The sequence below is a fragment of the Lepisosteus oculatus genome, chromosome 25 (assembly GCF_040954835.1).
Source record: "Lepisosteus oculatus isolate fLepOcu1 chromosome 25, fLepOcu1.hap2, whole genome shotgun sequence".
In the NCBI taxonomy this organism is placed as follows: domain Eukaryota; kingdom Metazoa; phylum Chordata; class Actinopteri; order Semionotiformes; family Lepisosteidae; genus Lepisosteus; species Lepisosteus oculatus.
The window spans coordinates 20,219-36,879 of NC_090720.1; the positions used below are offsets into that span (position 1 = coordinate 20,219).

The 16,661-nt window shown below is 42.0% G+C and overlaps 2 long non-coding RNA genes across 13 annotated transcripts; one reads left to right on the forward strand and one right to left on the reverse strand.

The window, feature by feature from the left end:
• Positions 1-678: 678 nt before the first annotated feature.
• Positions 679-12,181, reverse strand: LOC138225066 (uncharacterized). Of its 11 annotated transcripts, none has more exons than XR_011183638.1 (10): positions 12,097-12,181; positions 11,723-11,854; positions 11,189-11,608; positions 9,294-9,426; positions 6,626-9,124; positions 5,706-5,870; positions 2,370-5,286; positions 1,547-1,721; positions 1,181-1,218; positions 679-886 (listed from the first exon to the last, which is right to left on the reverse strand). It is a non-coding gene; the product is annotated as an uncharacterized lncRNA (long non-coding RNA). The 11 variants fall into 11 exon arrangements; XR_011183631.1 differs by having other exon boundaries at positions 1,181-1,222; XR_011183639.1 differs by lacking the exon at positions 679-886 and having other exon boundaries at positions 908-1,222; positions 2,370-4,343; positions 4,472-5,286.
• An 894-nt stretch (positions 12,182-13,075) lies between these two features.
• On the forward strand, positions 13,076-15,855 carry LOC138225065 (uncharacterized). Of its 2 annotated transcripts, XR_011183627.1 has the most exons (6): positions 13,150-13,167; positions 13,461-13,511; positions 14,383-14,541; positions 14,668-14,794; positions 15,408-15,468; positions 15,700-15,855. It is a non-coding gene; the product is annotated as an uncharacterized lncRNA (long non-coding RNA). The 2 variants fall into 2 exon arrangements; XR_011183628.1 differs by lacking the exon at positions 13,461-13,511 and having other exon boundaries at positions 13,076-13,167.
• Positions 15,856-16,661: the final 806 nt, after the last annotated feature.

Consider the following 16,661-nt stretch of genomic DNA (forward strand, 5'->3'; position numbering starts at 1 on the left):
CAAAATGTCCAAATAAAAACTACATGAAAAAGCAGATCCAGTGGCACAATGTACTTAATATAATTAACAGCAACTTATGTTGATGGTGGTGGTACAAGAAAAAAAATTGGTACTTTTTTATTAACATCCCATACAGACAAAAAGACATTCAATAGACGACAACATTCTCTGGCAAAGTATTTACAAAGCCACAACACAAAACAAAAATCCTCTCCCATGACAAGAGCTTTCTGTGCAGGTACCAAAAAAAGAGCCACACTCCGGTAAACTTTTCCTAAATGAGTGGATGGGATTAGTTTTCCTTTTATTCACCCCTACTTAATAGGTTTAATTCACTTTTACTCTACAGCCAAGGCAAGATTTATCTACATGTGTGCACCCATGCAAATAAATCATTGCTTGACCTTAGCCTCTCAAACTCTTTTCAAAATGGCTAAGAATGTGCAAAGTAGCTACCAAGTTACAAAACTTGGAACTCTTTCTCTGTTTCTGCACCAAAAGTCACTGTCTCCTCCCTGCCAGGTGGCTCAGGTGCTGGAGTTACAAGCCAAGGTCCTAACAGCCATTATAAGGCTGGTGTGCAGAGATTCACTCAGAGCTTCACAGCTCCTGTTGGACCATCAACAGCACCTGAACCTCTTTCCAGCCCACAATTAACCCAAAAAAGACCCCCCCCCCCCCCCCCTCATTTTTTTGCCTGTCATTAGAAACTTCTACAGCAGCTTTAATGATCCTCCGATGTGCCCATTGGCTTCTGGGATGGGAACAGATTCATCAAGATCTTTGCAGACAGAACCCACTACCCAGTCTGCTGCATCTGGGCTCCAGTCCTGGTGAAGGTCTTCTTGCCAGCAAAGGCCTGGTCATCCCCCTGACCGCAAAGAACCTGAAAAAAAAAACTAGACCGAGTCCTCTGCACTAGTCAGAAATAGTCCAGCCTACATTTCCACTTCAAACACCCAGTTTGACCTTTACTATAAATGTTCAGTACCACCTTTTCAGGACAAACCAACAAAACCACCCTAAAATGCGATAAAGCAAAAACAGAGTGCAGAACTCAAGTCCATTTCTAATACCTTGTTTAAAGCATTTAACATTCCCACACAAGTTCCCAAAAACAGCCAGTTAAACCTCTCCCTTCCCTCAACCTTGAGGAACTAAATTGTTCTTGAATACTTACCAAGGACATAAATCCACTTGCTTCTCCTCCTAGGTGTGCTAGCTTAAGACAAGACAATTAAAACAGTTAACATTCTCAAAAATGCAATTCCTCATTAAAAATGCAGGGTTTCAGATTCCTCCACATTCCTCTGATAACAGGATCTTTCATGTTCATGTGTAAAAATGTTTAGGCAAGAAAAAAAGTTGTTTGTACTATACAACTCCCATGCACATGCCAACAGCTGCCTAACCAATATACTCAATTATCTAACTTGACATGCAATCTCCACAACTGTACCTAAACAAAATCAACATATGCCCAAAGTACTCAAATGAAACCCCCCAAGTACCCAGTGTACTCAAAATGAGAACTTGTCTCACTCACCTGACTGGATCCTCTGATGCTGCCTTTAACTTGCAGTCTTCAGACAAGCACACCACTCTAGCAGACCTTCACTGAAAGACCCGAGAGACCAGCCCCATCTGTGCTCCACTCCTGGGCGATGAAAGGACTTCCCTCTGAAGCCCAAGCTTGCTCATCTCCTCTAGCAGCATAGAGCCTGAAATGAAGAGAAGGATTCAGACCAGGTCCTCTGCACTTCTTAGAAACAGTCAAGCCAGCATTTCCACTCCCAACATGAACACAATGCAGCACCTGTCTAGGACAAACCAACAAGAAAACACCCAGCAGAGAGCCAAGAAAAACCCCCTAGTCAAGGGTTCTTGGCACAGGATCCAGTACAGTTCCTCCCCTGGGAGAAGAGCAGGTCCTGTGCCAACACCCATCAAGAGAACCTGGCTGACATGTGGTCTCCACAGAGCTGTAACCAGCAAGAAATCAAACTGAAGTTAGCAGCTGGTGTGCCAAGTCACCATTGTACTGCTCGGTATTTAAGTGATTAAATCCGATGCAAAGCAGTAATTGCCTTACAGAGCCAGTCAAGTGCACATTAGTATACAAATGCCTCAACCAAACAGGGAGGAAAAATTACCCAGAAGAAAGCCCAAAAAAGCTTCACCTCTAGAAACAGTTCAGCATGTTAAAGCGTGACGTTATACACCAGAAGAGATCCAAGAGCTTAACATGTAGCCTACTCCAGAAGAAACTTTTCAGCTTCAGTAAACAGTTCTAACAAGCAAATACTAAAAGGTTATATAGCATCAAGTTTGAAATGGATAAGGTTAGACCGGAAAAGAGTGAAACTCACCTCTGCTCCAGGGACATGTCCTCTATTACACCACCCTTGCACCTGCTCCAAGATCCATGTGCATCCAGGAATTTCAAGGACTGCTTGCAGCACCTCTTCACTTTCTACTGTTCAAACCACAGACTTCATTGCTTACCAATGGGCATCAACCAGTCACACAGCTGGTATCCAGTGAGCTTCCTCTGAGCAGGGTCCTCCAAGCCTGTCACTGCACTGTGCATTCAGCTGGCCAGGAACTGCAGAGCACTGATTGAACTATAATCAAAATGCACAGATCTGCATCACTGCTGACCCATCTCAGGAAAAACAGCTACACTTGCACCTCCTCTACTTACCTTCAAACCCACCTATACCTAGGCCTCAAGAGTGCACCGATTAGAGTGAGAGCAAATAACATATCCACACCGAAGATGAGGGTTACAGCCCAAGCACGTCATCAGGCAGTAGGATGATTGGTTTACCCACCACTCTTTCCACCTTATTCAGAGGCTCGGGACTTTCTGTAGATGAGAACTTTAAGCAGGTGGATCACCTCACCTTACTCAGGACAAAGCTAGCCTCCTCTCTTCTGAGCTGGACCATCATGCAGCATGGCATCATGGACACAGACACCACTAACATTGACAGTTCTGGATCTTGTTGCAATACTCCAGGACAGTTCTCACCCTGGACTTAGATGCTGTTGCTTCACTTCCTTGAGATTAGCTTGGATACTGGCTGAAACCAGAAATGAAAACTAGTCAAATCGGTTGCAAAAGCAAAAAAGTAGAAAATTTGAGACACCCAATTAAAAACCTCTAGCTTAACCAACTGAGCCTTATAACCAAGATACATGATTGTTACCAAATCCATTTAAAGTAGTTCACCACGTAGATGTGCTGCACATCTTACCCATCATTAAAATCCAACCACCACTACCGAAAAACAGAACTGATTATGCAAAGCTGCATATCCAAATAAAATAGTAATTGAAATTCAATCTTCAAGAGACCCTAAAAATGCATACCTAGTGCAGCAGAATTTTTGCCTTAAACTATTTGAGACTAGCCACTTCTGATTTTGCAAAAGTAACAAAAATTCAAAAACAGCAAGGATCCACAGCAGTATGAGATCAAAACACTATCAATCTTCAGTACCAAACCGCTACAGCCTTAACCAAGGTGAAAAGGCTTTAGAGCTTAAACAAATTAAACAATTGAAACAAGAGTACATAGTACTCGAAACTGATTGATAGGGCACCACGTGGATTGAGGTCTTTGAGCTGCATCACACACTTGACCATCATGGAGAGAATACTTTGAACACATACCGATTAACCCATGGTCAAACTAAGCCTCATATTCCTCAATGACTAGAAACACCTTTAAAAAAAGCTTTCTAGAAGATCAGCAGAACCACTTAACCAAGTTTCACAGCCAGTTTTACACCAATAACAGGTTTGTGCTCATGGTTAAAGTACACATCCAGTATAAGAAAGTCCAACAGTCTTCATGTAGCTCTCTCCCTCACAAGGCACAGTACACAACCACTTCTAATAAGCTGGAAACTCACTCCCCTTTGTGCACTAAACCTCTGACAGGACTTTGCTGGACATTCACAGAATAGTCTCACTGGATAATCAGGAAGACACCATACTCTTAGTTTCCCCTTTAATTTACTTAATTCACTTCTAAAATTTCAATGTAAGATTTAGTTACATGTGTGCACCCATGAAATAAATCTTACATACTGACAATTCTCTAATTTCCCCAGTCATACCATATACAATTTTGCCAAATCCTCCCCAGTGCTTGCACAACACTTTCAGTATTTGACTTCCGTCCCCTGATTAACCAGTACTTATGCTACAGTGACACTATCATTAAGGCTAAAAAAAAAAACAAAGAACCCCAGCAGCTCCAGGCTACATCAGAGTCCCCTCTTACCTGGAACAAAGTCAACTTTGGCTCAATCAGCCAGGTGGCTCAGCTGCTCCTGGGAACAACCATCAAAAGGCTGATGTGTAGAGCAGCAGTCGGAAAAGAAAGCTGCTCAAGTGGTGTCAAGCCCACAGCTGCCCCACACAACCTCCCCAATCTACTCTTGAGTGGTAAGGAACTCACTGATCTGACTGGGTCTCAGACATGGTATTTCACTGTTTGAAAACATCTCCAAGGAGTCTCCAAGAGGAGGAGGCTGCTGGTGCTACAACTGCTTAAGCAAGAAACATCAAAACAAAAGCCTACAATAAAGAAACCCACAGTTCAACAGGAAGCTAAACTTGCCCAGTGAATCCCAAAACTAAGCCTAGTACAAAAGTGAAAAGGCATTGCATTTGGAATTTGCTAGCAAGACACTCACACCTGACTCCATATAAAGATGCATTTAATCAAACACTATAGTTTGATGTTTCAGTCATCTTTGATTTGGGAAAGTGTAGAGAACCAGTCACAAGGTGCAAAATGCCAAAACTCACCAATGATTAGACAATGTTCTGCACAACCTTCCCACGTGTTTAATACTCACAGAACACTCCCGATATCCTTTCGGACGGCCAATACTATTCAATGGAAGCGTCCATCAGCACTCTTTGCATTCAGGTGGACAGGGACTGGGGAGCACAAGTCACAGCATTCCACCCTAAATCACAGAAACATTCCAGAGACCAAGACACTCTTCTCTTGAGACTAGGAGCATCTTGTCTTCAACCACTGCCACGTGCACCAACTGTAAAAGAAACAGAACTAACCACTCCCATCCTCCACACAGAGGGGACCAGGTTGTGCTGTGTAGGCTGCTCCCAACTTTAAAAGCTCTCCTCACACTGACCTGAATCTCTCCTTTGCTTACCTTCAGCTCACATTGTTCACTCGGCGCAGCCCAAGTTCACCAGCAGTAATGCTTCCTACTCCCCCGTTCTCAGTCTGACAGCTGTCACCTGCTCATTGGAATACACAGTGTAAAAAAAGTATTTCAACATCACTATCTTGCATCACAACACTGGCTTGAATACTGAAGATGCCCAACTGATTGCTACAGTTAAAATTAGTTGCAAAATCAAAGATTCTCAAAATATTCAATTTTCCATGCAGTAAACTAAAGAATGCTTGGCTTTCAGATTGTCCTGCATCTCTGACCCTGATTACAGGGTCTTTCAATTTCAAGTACAAACTAGAAGTAGCCAAGAGTTTGTCATACAACACTATGTCCCATGCCAAAAGCCATCTGCCCAGTACACATAAATATACCCCATACAACAGTCTACACAATTGTACATGAACCCAGAGTACCCAGGTGTATGTACTGTACCCAATGAAAATGTTCCCCATGTAGCTAGTGTACACATTGTAGTCAAACCTGAATCCTCTGATGTTATCAATGACATTCAGACTTGGAACAAGCTCCCCACTCCTCCAGTAGACCTTCATAGAAAGAGACCGGCCCCATCTGCGCTCCACTCCTGGTGATGAAAGGTCTTCCCTCAGGAGCACAAGCCTTCTCATCCCTACTGGCAGCAGAGAGCTTGAAATGGAGAGAAGGATTTAACCCAAGTCCTCTTCCTTTCTTAGAAACCGTCAAGTCCGCATTTTCACTACCAACAGGGTCCAAGTCAAACCAACAGGACAACACCCTGCAGAAAACAAAGGAAACCCCCCAGTCCACTGTCGTGCCACAGGGGAGCAAGTGCAGTTCCTGTGCAAACACCCATCAAGAGAACCTGGCTGACATGCTGTCTCCTCAGAGTTGTAACCAGTAAGGAGTCTGATTCATCAGGTCACAATTGAACCAAAGTGATTTATTTACATGTGTGCACCCATGAAATAAATCACATACAAAGCACTAATTTAGTCTTTGAGAGCCAGAATGACAGCCAGTCAAGTGCACGTCAGTGCCTCACCCAATCAAGGAGCAAACATCACCCAAAAGAGACAAGACAAATCCAAAATTACACCTCATTTCCAAATGGATAGCATGTTGCAATGAGGTTCAAGAGTTTAACACTAAGCCTACACCAAAAGTACCTTTTCCTCCATTGTAAAATTCTTACAAGTGAGGGGGTTGTTTGATCAATTTGGACTAGGCAACATGAAAGATATCCGAAAGAGAAGCTCACTCACCAATACTAAATGGTTAGAGCATCAAATTTGGTTTGGATTAGGGAAGACAGGAGAAGAGTGAAACTCACCTCTGCTCTGGGTAGTGCAACTGCTCCAAGATACATGGGCTTGCAGCATGTCTTCGCTCTCCCGTTTTAAAGTTCTGCACTTTATACTCACGGTAGGGCATCAACAGGTCACGCAGCTAGCATCTTTTCGGCCAGCCAGTGAGCTTCCTCGAAACAGGATTCTCCAGGCCTGTCACTCCACACTGTGCATACAGCTGGCCAGGGACCGGGAAGCACATCACTGCTGACCAAATGCACAAAAAGTTTGACTTGCAACTCACCTTTACCTTGGCCACATGGGTGCACTGATTGGGTTAGGATCAATGATCAGGTCAGCATTGAAGGTGCAGGTTATAGGTTAGGGTCAGGAATTTCAGGCAGTGGGATGATTGGTTTACAGTCTGTGAGTCCTAACAATTTAAGCCGATAAAAAAAAAATTGAGCAGATGCATCACCTCAGCTTTATCCATACAATTAGTTAATTCACCACATAAAAGGATCAATGATCACTAAAACAATTATTTTCATCCAATAAAGCTCAGGGCTACAGTAAATCTGATTACACTGGCTTGCAAAAAAAAAATCTAGAAAAATTAAAACCTCAAAAGAAGCTATTACTCTTACCTACCACAGTAATACTAAAATTTTAAAAGTAAAAAACCACCACAAATCACAGGAGCGTCTTCACCTGCTGCAGCTGGGAACACACTGGCTCCAGGGCTGCCTTATAAAACTCCTCAGGGCGATTAACAGGAGCCAATCCCAACCTGTGCTCAGTGTCCCACCTCCACTGTTTCCAAATCAACACAACTGCTTCCAATGACTAAACTAGCACTTACCACCTCATCTATAATTCAGATGAGATTTGGATAATTAATGGACTACAATCAACCATAGAGAACTTTCCCACCACTATTAATCCATTAGTTATCTCAAACTAAAAAGGAAATTAACCTTTATTTAAAATAAGACAAGACTGGAGGAACAAAATTACTTAACCATGTGTTCAGCTTGGGAAGACTAGAGAAAGGTATGATATCTGAAACATACTTGAAGTAAAGCAGAAATATTAACCAATACAGACAATTCTTTCCATATGACTTAATTACATGCAGCACTTTATGGTCCCAGGAACTAGCATGGAAACTGCTGAGCAAGAGACTTTAAGGCAGAGGTCTTAAGTCTGAAAAATTCCTTATCTGGAGCAAGCACAGCACTACCCATTGATTCAAACCAGTTTTAAACTGATACAATGCATGTAAAACCAAAAGATTCAAGCAGGAGGTGTCCATTCGCCTTAAGCTCACATCTCCTACCACTATATGGGTACAGAGTAACAGATTCCACTCTTAGACTCCATCACAGATAAGTACAACTGACACCCCTGCATGTTGTCACACTAAGTCCTTCTGGACCCAAGGCCTGCTCATCCCTTCTGACAGCAGAGATCCTGAAATGGAGAGAAGGATTTAGTCCAAGTCCTCAGCACTTTTCAGAAATACTAAGGAAGCTCAACCCCAAATCCAGGATCGTGCTGAACTTGCAAAATGTTCAGTATAGCACCTGCCCAGGACAAGCTAACAGGGAAACAATGTAGAGAGCAGAGAAAACCCCCCAGTCCAGGGCTCTTTCGACAAGGAAAAGATCCAGTGCAGTTCCTCTCCCTTGAAGAGAGCAGTTCCTGTGCCGACACCCATCAAGAGAACCTGGCTGACATGCCATCTCCTCAGAGCCTCAACCAGTAAGGAGTCTGCAGTGTGCCAAGTCACGGTTGTACTGCAGTGTATCCAATGTGATTTACTTACATGTGTGCACCCATGAAATAAAATCCCACACAATGCAGTAATTCAGTCTTTGAGTCAGAATGGCAGCCAGTTCAGTGCATGACGGTGTAGGAGAGCTTCAACCAAGCAGGGAACAAACCCAGAAAGAAAGCCAAAAAGGTTTAACACATTAAAAACCATGTCATTTGCCACCAGAAGATATCCAAGAGGGGGGGTTGGGTGAGTGAAACCCACCTTGTCTCCAGGCACAGTGTCTTTCTAGACACTACCCTTCCATCTCCTCCAAGATCCATGGGCATCCAGGAAACTTGAGGACAGCTTACACCTCTTTACTTTCCCCACTGTTCAAAGCAGAGGACTTCCATACTCACAAATGGACAACAGGTCACAAAGCTGGTATCCTTTTAGCCAGCCAGTGAGCTCCCTCTGAACAGGATTCACCAATCTTGTTTCTCCACACTGTGGATTAATCTTGCCAGGGATTGGGGAACACTGATCATTGTACTAAAATCAATTAACAATCCACACTAAAAGATCTTGACCTACACCTCCCCTCTACATACCTTCAAACTCACCTTTACCTTGGCCACAAGAGTGCACTTGAGTTAAGAGCAATAATTGGATCAGCATTAAAGACTCTGGCTGACTTGATTACTGACCACTATTTTCTGCAAACTGCCCATCACAGAGCAGCCAAGGTCAGGGATTCAGGCAATAGTTGAAATAGACACAGCCTTCCGCTTCCTCAACATTCTTCCTTTGACACGGCAGACGTCCAGGGAAACTGGATCCTTTTGCAATATCCATTAATGGTTGTCAACAGCTCACTAGAACAAACATGTAGCACCAAACAACAACAACAAAAAACAATGAATCAAATTCAGTGCATCCAACTCGACTCCACCCCAATCCTGATGGATCACGGATCCTAACCCTCAATGCTGGATCCTTACTGGCTGAAAGAAAAAAAAAAAAACAAATCCTTGTCCTGCTCACCCAGGACATAGATGCCCTTGCTTCTCTTCCTTGACATTAGCTTGCAAGCTTCTGAGGCAAGAGATTAGAATTCTTCAACTTGCTTCCCCGTGCCACACAAATACTCAGATCAATTTACAGAAGACTAACATTCCTAAAGTAAAGGGGAAAAATAGTTAATGGAAGATATTTTTCCCCATCTGGACATAGGGTACATACAAGTACATCTAATGCACACCTAAATAAAACTACCAGTACTTCTACATAAAAACAGTAACAAGTTTACAGTACAGAGAATTGACAGACATTTCAAAGTTGTATACCCAAACAAATAGTGGTGGACAATGCTTTAAGAAAATGCCTCAACACACAACGAAAGAGGTGCAGTAAGTTTGCATTTACTACAAAAAGAGCAGAAAGTCCCCCCCCCCACCTCCAAAAAAATAATTAGGTTCCACAGCAGTACAAAACCAAACACACTAACCATCTTCAGTACCAACAGCAGCAGCCTTGACTGGAGTTCCATAAGAGGGGAACGGTTTGAGTTTTAACACTTAAAGCGGATTTCAGCCTTCCAGCTACAGCATGCTCTATACCATTAGGGAGATTACAGCTTGTACATATGCAGAACAAGCCATTGGTAAAACTAAGCTAAACATTCCCTAATCAAGTCATTCAAGTGTTCCAAGAGGTGTAAAAATAGAAATAGTTTACTACCATAGTATCTTGTATGGTCACAGGTCAATACACAGGAGCCAAGGGAAAAATATGCAGTATAAAACCAGTTTAAACAGGAGCACAAACAATGAAGTCCTCCAGCACAAGTAAGTTTCCATACTGCTCTCTCTCCCTTCTCACAAGAGAATACATACCACTTCAATCACCTAGAAACTCATACCTCCCCTTTCTGCACTAAACCTCTGACAGCATGGCTTTTAGTGCAGATAATGGGGAAAAATACAGCCTCACTGGGCTAAATCAGGAAGTCCACCTTACACTAGACTGGAGCATAGGTTTCCCCATTTTTTAATTTAATTCAGTTCAGAATTTCAGTCAATGTTAGATTTATTTACATGTGTGCACCCATGAAATAAATCTCACATACTGTGAATCTCTATTTTTCACTGGTACCCTTAGCAAAATAATTTAGCCAGATCTTTCCCTGTGCTTGCACAACACTTTCAGTATTGGACTTCCATTCCTAATTTACCACTTCATTTAAGTTAGAAAACAAAGAACCCCAGCAACTACAACTAAACAAAGGCTGTAAAATCAGGGACCCCTCCTGCCTGGAACAGTCAGTTATAGCTCAACCAGCCAGGTGGCTCAGGTGCTCCTAGAAACAGCCACCCCAAGGCTGGTGTGCAGAGTGGCAGTCAGAACAGAAAGCCACTCCTACCTTTGAAGGAGGATCAAGCAATGTCAAGCCCAGAGCTGCCCCACACACAGTCACCCCGGTCTCTACTCCTGGGTGGTAGAGAACTCACTGAGCAGCTCTGACAGGGTCCCCTAACAGCTGTTGTCTTGGTTTAGTAACTAAGAACTCCTCAAGCAGATCTTCACTGAAGAGAAAGCACCCAGTCTACAGTGTGCCACATCTGCACATTCCTGGCAAATAAAGGTCATCCCTCTGGGAGCAAAGGCCTGGTCAACCCTTCCAACAGCAGAACCTGAAGTAGAGATTTAGATTTGATCCTCTTCACTTTGAAACAGTAAGAATTTTTACTCCCAGTACCAGTTTAGTACTATACATGTCAGTATATAGTACAGCACCCAGAAGATAAGAAAACCTACACCTCAAATTAAACCAACACTCAAACATGATAGAAAAATCACCAGAAGTCTTCCAAAACTAACACTAAGCCAATTCTTAAGGGTAAAAATAAATAAAAACAGGATACAAGAGTGAAACTCACCTCCTCCTAGACACTACCTTTACAACTGCTCAAAATTCATGGGCATCCAGAATATTCAAGGATTGCTTGCAGCACCTCTTCACCTTCCACTGTTAAAACCACAAGACTTCAATATCCACAGGTGGGCATCAACAGGTCACACAGTGGGTATCCTTTTAGCCAGCCAGTGAGCTTCCTCTGAACAATTCTCCAAGCGATGTCTCCATACTGTGCATTGAGATGGCCAGGGATTGAGAAGCTCCGAGTACTGCAGTGTAGTTTAACTCACAGACAATCAGAACCACTGCTGAACAGCCTTATAAAAAGCTGGTCTGTGCAGTTTCCACACACCGTTCCAACAAAATCTCATCTGGAAACTCCACCAGCATCCTCTCTCAAGTGAATGTGCTCATTATCACCATCTGCCTCTCAGAACAGCACCTGAAGGAGACAAGGGCAGCAAAACACTGATGGCCACCCCACTGCCACAGAGAGGGGACCAGAACAAGTGCCATACAGACTTCTCCCAGCCTTAAGAGCTCACCCCGCACTGACCTGCATCTCCAGTTTTCTATAGTCCAGCAGAGACTGGAACACCAGCATGTTGGACAGAGAAGGGTCTTCCCTGATGTCCCAGTGAAACTGTCAAGTCAGGATATAAAGCCTTTCCTGTTGCCGGTTTGAGCTCTAGAGAAGAGATCACAGTATTTACCAACAAGAGTTTCATACACTAAAACAAAATGTATAAGTGTTGGGGAAAACTAAAAATTGTCTAAACCAAAAGCAAATAGAGACTTCACACTAATCTTAACTTCACTCCATACTCTCAAGTATTGACACTTCTTAAAGTTTTTAAAAACACATCTTTGCAAAAGCTTTACAATTCTTCAACAACTCCTGGTTAAAAAAAGCATAGCAAAATAATTTACCTTATATAATAATGACATTAAAAACTAACAACCACCACTCTAATAACATAAAGCCTCTCTTTAACCTGCTGTAGTAAGAGACAAAGAGAGCCAGACACCCACCCGCCTGGGCTGCCTTGTTATAAGCCTCATGATGACCTCACGGCTGTAGCTAATTCACCAGGGGCCAATCCCAACGGCTCCTCAAAGGGCCACTACCAAACCCCCACCGCTCCTAATACAACACACACCTGCTTCCAACGACCAAACAAGCATTAGCCAGCTAACCTATTGATCTCTCATCCCAAAGCCAAATTAATTTCCAAATTACTACCAAGAACACTTGTTAAATAGCACCCTGCTCCTGTTATTCAATTAGTTGCAGTTTCTTAGTGATTAAACCACCTTTTTATCCCTTCAAATTTCACTCATAAATGGTGAAAAGTGACTTGAAGCCAAACTGCAAATTATTCAAGATCCTTAAAATGTCCTTAATATAATTTCAAATGTTCAAAGTGTATATATATCCACACTGTATATCACATATATAAACACAACATGTTTGGTTGTGTAACAAAACATAACTGCAACCTTGATATTAACTTAACATAAAATTTTATTTGGTCAAAACCATCACTAATCACACAGAAAAAAATAACACTCCTACACTCCTGAGGAAAAAAAAACTAATTAAAAAAGTAAATTTATATGACAAATGAACATGGTGGGAGTACAATAAGTAATGGTTGGGCTCTTAAATTTCACATTTATATCTGCAGATGACTAGAAATTCATCTCTCCTACATATGTGTGTGTTTACAAGGCTGTTTTTTTATTCAGTTCAGTTTATTTGTTATATACACAAGTACAATTAAATCCTTATTCACATGTATGGTCCTATAAAAAGACATTAAGGAACACCCCTTTTAACTGTGGGTTAAACCTGTTTCACAGCCACTACGACTGTCACCTGTGGATGCTTTACCATTCTCTGTTTTTGCTACATTCCAAGGGGGAGGTGCCAGCCCTGCTCAGGGTATAAAACAGATTACTCCCTTTGCTCCTGTTTCCATTCAGTGGTTCAGAACAGGGGTGAGTACAGGCTGCTCTGTGGGGTAGAATATGTTCTTGAGATTTGCTTTAAGTTTACAGGGCTGAACTAGTTGGCTTTTCACTTTCTGGGGTTAAAGGGGACTACCACTCCTGGACTGGAGCAGCAAGTGTTTGTATTGTTGCTAAATATTGATTTAAATGAGTGTTTACAAGGTTGTTTTATCAAACACTTGATTATGACCATTTAGTTTGCACATTTACTTTCCTATAATAGTATAATTATATTTCATAGGTAAAATATAACTAGTATACTTTTCTTGATTACCTGGTAGAAAGCAGCTGAGCTGCATGAAGCCATTTCTGGTGGACTATTGATATTGTAGGTGGGTACCTGCATCAGCATGCGCAGTCTGTAAAGGAACAAGTAATATGCATATTCCATGCTGAAAAGAGAAGAAAGAAAACACATTTCAACTGTGAAGCCTTCTTTTTGTTTCCAATTGATTTTGGCTTTTTTTGTTGCTTGGAAAACTGGTTTTACTCAGGTTTCTTGTGGAGGTGCCAGCCCAGCTTAAGGTGTAAAAAGTCACTGCTCCTGTGTTCATTCAGCATTTATAAAGTGGTGACATCTGGCTGTTTTTGGGACAAGCCTCTTTGTCAAGTGCTGTTTTTCTCTAGTTGACTTTTTTAATGAGTGGGGGCTCTTAGATTCGTTCACTTGGCTGGTTCTAGTAAACTGACTTGAGTGCCTGTTCCTGATGGAAAGGTAAGGTACTGTGAGCTGGGTAGGTACACTCTAGCAGTGTCCATTTTCCTTCATGTGGAATCCTTCTGTTAAGCTATGACACTTTCCACCTGCCCACCAAAGTGAGGGTTTCCCAGTTTATTAAAAATAACTTTTTCTGAATCTTGGGAAACAATTCCAGTGGCTCTTAACTCTAGAGAAGTGGTTCCCAATCCTGTTCCTGGTGACCTTGGTTCAGCTCAGCCCTTAGTTACACAATCAAACCCTTCATTGACTTTGGTTTGTTCTCTGTTCTTACTCATGTTGGAGATTTAAAGTAATATATTGTAAGTTAAATAAAGTCCCAAAGGTGTGCAGGTCACCAAGACTTGGAACTACTGCTATAGAGCATAGATACCCCGTCTTGGCCCGACAAACTTACTCTTCAGGTTTTCCATGTTTTTTTTAAAGAATTGGCACCTAATGAGCAGTGTTAACCAGAGCTGCTGTCCTTGTCCTTCATTTCCCAGCTGGAATGAACCAGGGTTTGGGAAGGAGGACCCGTGGACCCCTGTGAAGTGTGATCCTGAGAACAGGAGGTGCTGTACTCCTGCCATTGTGGGAGTCCCAAACAGTGCTTAGCCACATCACGGAGGCAGACGCCTTTGGTTCTTTCAATAAAGGGCTGGGTAATATGCTTATGTGCTTACACAAAAGCTGTGTACCTCTACCCTTGAGAAGGATAGACTATGGCTTTGACTACTAAACTTCAAATGGCCTATCAATAGTATCCCTTTTCCTTACCTCATGTACAGCATCAAACCCTGGGAGGTGGTTCATCTTCAGTGCTTCTGTCATTTTTGCAAAATGTGATGCAGAGCTTTCTTCCTGGTGCACACTGTTCTTTAGTAACACTTGCATCTCGTGTAGAGCATGGAAAAGGTGAGTAAATGTACTAGTTTCCCTGAATCACAGATTCAACTGCACAGGTTATAACTGTGTAATACTGTTTACAACACATACTAGTTTATGCCAAGTTTTGAACTATAATGGCATTTTAAGTGATTGATTCATCAATGGTGTAGTTTTTTAATCTGTTACTATTGTCTTTTTTTCCCATAGGCAAGTGTACTATTCTAGGTTTATAAAAGTTATAAATCTTACCATCTTACTTGAGTGCAACATGTAACACTGCAAGTGTTAATCCAAGGGCTCAGTACTGCAATTAAACTGGGGGGGAAGTGGAGGTGAACGCTGGACACATTCCTACTGGAATAGTGCTCTATAGGCAATATTAAAATTATCTTCCGGTTTTAAGGCTCAGCAGTGGAAACCAATCTATTGTTCACTTTGCAATTAACTCTTTCTTGTTCCTTTACAACCAAAAAATGTGGACAGCTTCCTCCTCAAGCACTTACTAGTTTAAAACATGATTTTTTAGCTTCTGTGGTACTAGTAATACATACCTACTACCTGCAACTACAACCAGCATGTGGTGGCAGTGCCAGATGAGATTAAGTGTCACAAGTAGAAGTTCACACCCATGTCTTTCCAGGATATAATCTGGAGTTTAACTGTCTGCCTATGCTGAAACAAGCCATCAGTCCTTTAAAATGGTAACTATCAAATGTTTTTTATTTATATAGTTAACTGACTGTTTTAGAAATGAAGCTTTTCCATTGCCTTTCCAGTCTGACCTTAGCAGAATCTCACTACTCTTTACAAAATCCACAAGGTGGCCAAGATCAATATTGGTCACACCTGAAGAAGGCTCCACGGCCGAAACGTTGTGTTCTCTTTCTTCTTTTTTTCAGCATGGAATAAACCTATTACTTGTTCCTTTGCAGCCTACGCATGCTGACGCAGCTACCCACAAGATCAATATTGTCTTCTGGATCTGTAGCAGCTTCACATGTGCACCTCAATGAAGGCTGACATCAGTAAGGAGGAATTGAGACCCAGTTTAACTACTGCAGTTTAATTTAGATCTCTTGTACCTATTGGGCGGAAGAAAAGTGATTTTTTTTGTGGAAGTGATTTCAAAAGCTAGGGCAAAGCCCACAGAGCTCAACCAATCGTTGACAATGTGGCAACTGCTTTACCTCAAATGTTTGTCTTCAGAGTACAAAAAAGTATGAGAAAGCAGTTGGGGAAAAAATACTCAACTCCATTTACATATTAAAATGTACCTTCTTCCACTGTTCTCTTTTGCCCAGTCCCACACAACCTTCCTTAAAATACAGGAGAAATGGTTTTGCTCAGAATGTTCATGACTAGACTAACCTATCAAGTTTAAGTTGTTTTCTGTTGCACCATGGATGAATCAGTCTATTGCTGAACGTGCTCTTCATTTCTGCAAGCCTGTCATAGAGGGGATGGGAGAAGTTGTCCATGATGGCCTCCATTTTGGACATCGTTCTCCTCTCAGCCACTACCTCCAAGGGGTCCAGGTCAGACCCAATGACAGAGCTTGCTCTTCTGATGAGCTTGTTCAGCCTTTTAGAATCCACTGCTCTAATCCCAGAGCCCCAGCACACCACTGCGTAGAAAATGGCACTCGCTACCACCGACTGATAGAACATATGTAGCATCTTACTACACATAATTCAGAAATGTATGTACTTGAAAAATAATTGGTACTGTTTCATCACCAACTTACAAATCCTTTTTGCAATCAATTTCAGTGCGTCTCTTATACCAGCCACACGAGACAATGAATCACTAAGTGGATGTTAAAGTTTAATTTATCCCATATTCCTTCTTCCTTATATTTTTCCACTTTTTGCACAAATTCAGGTAATTATCTTTT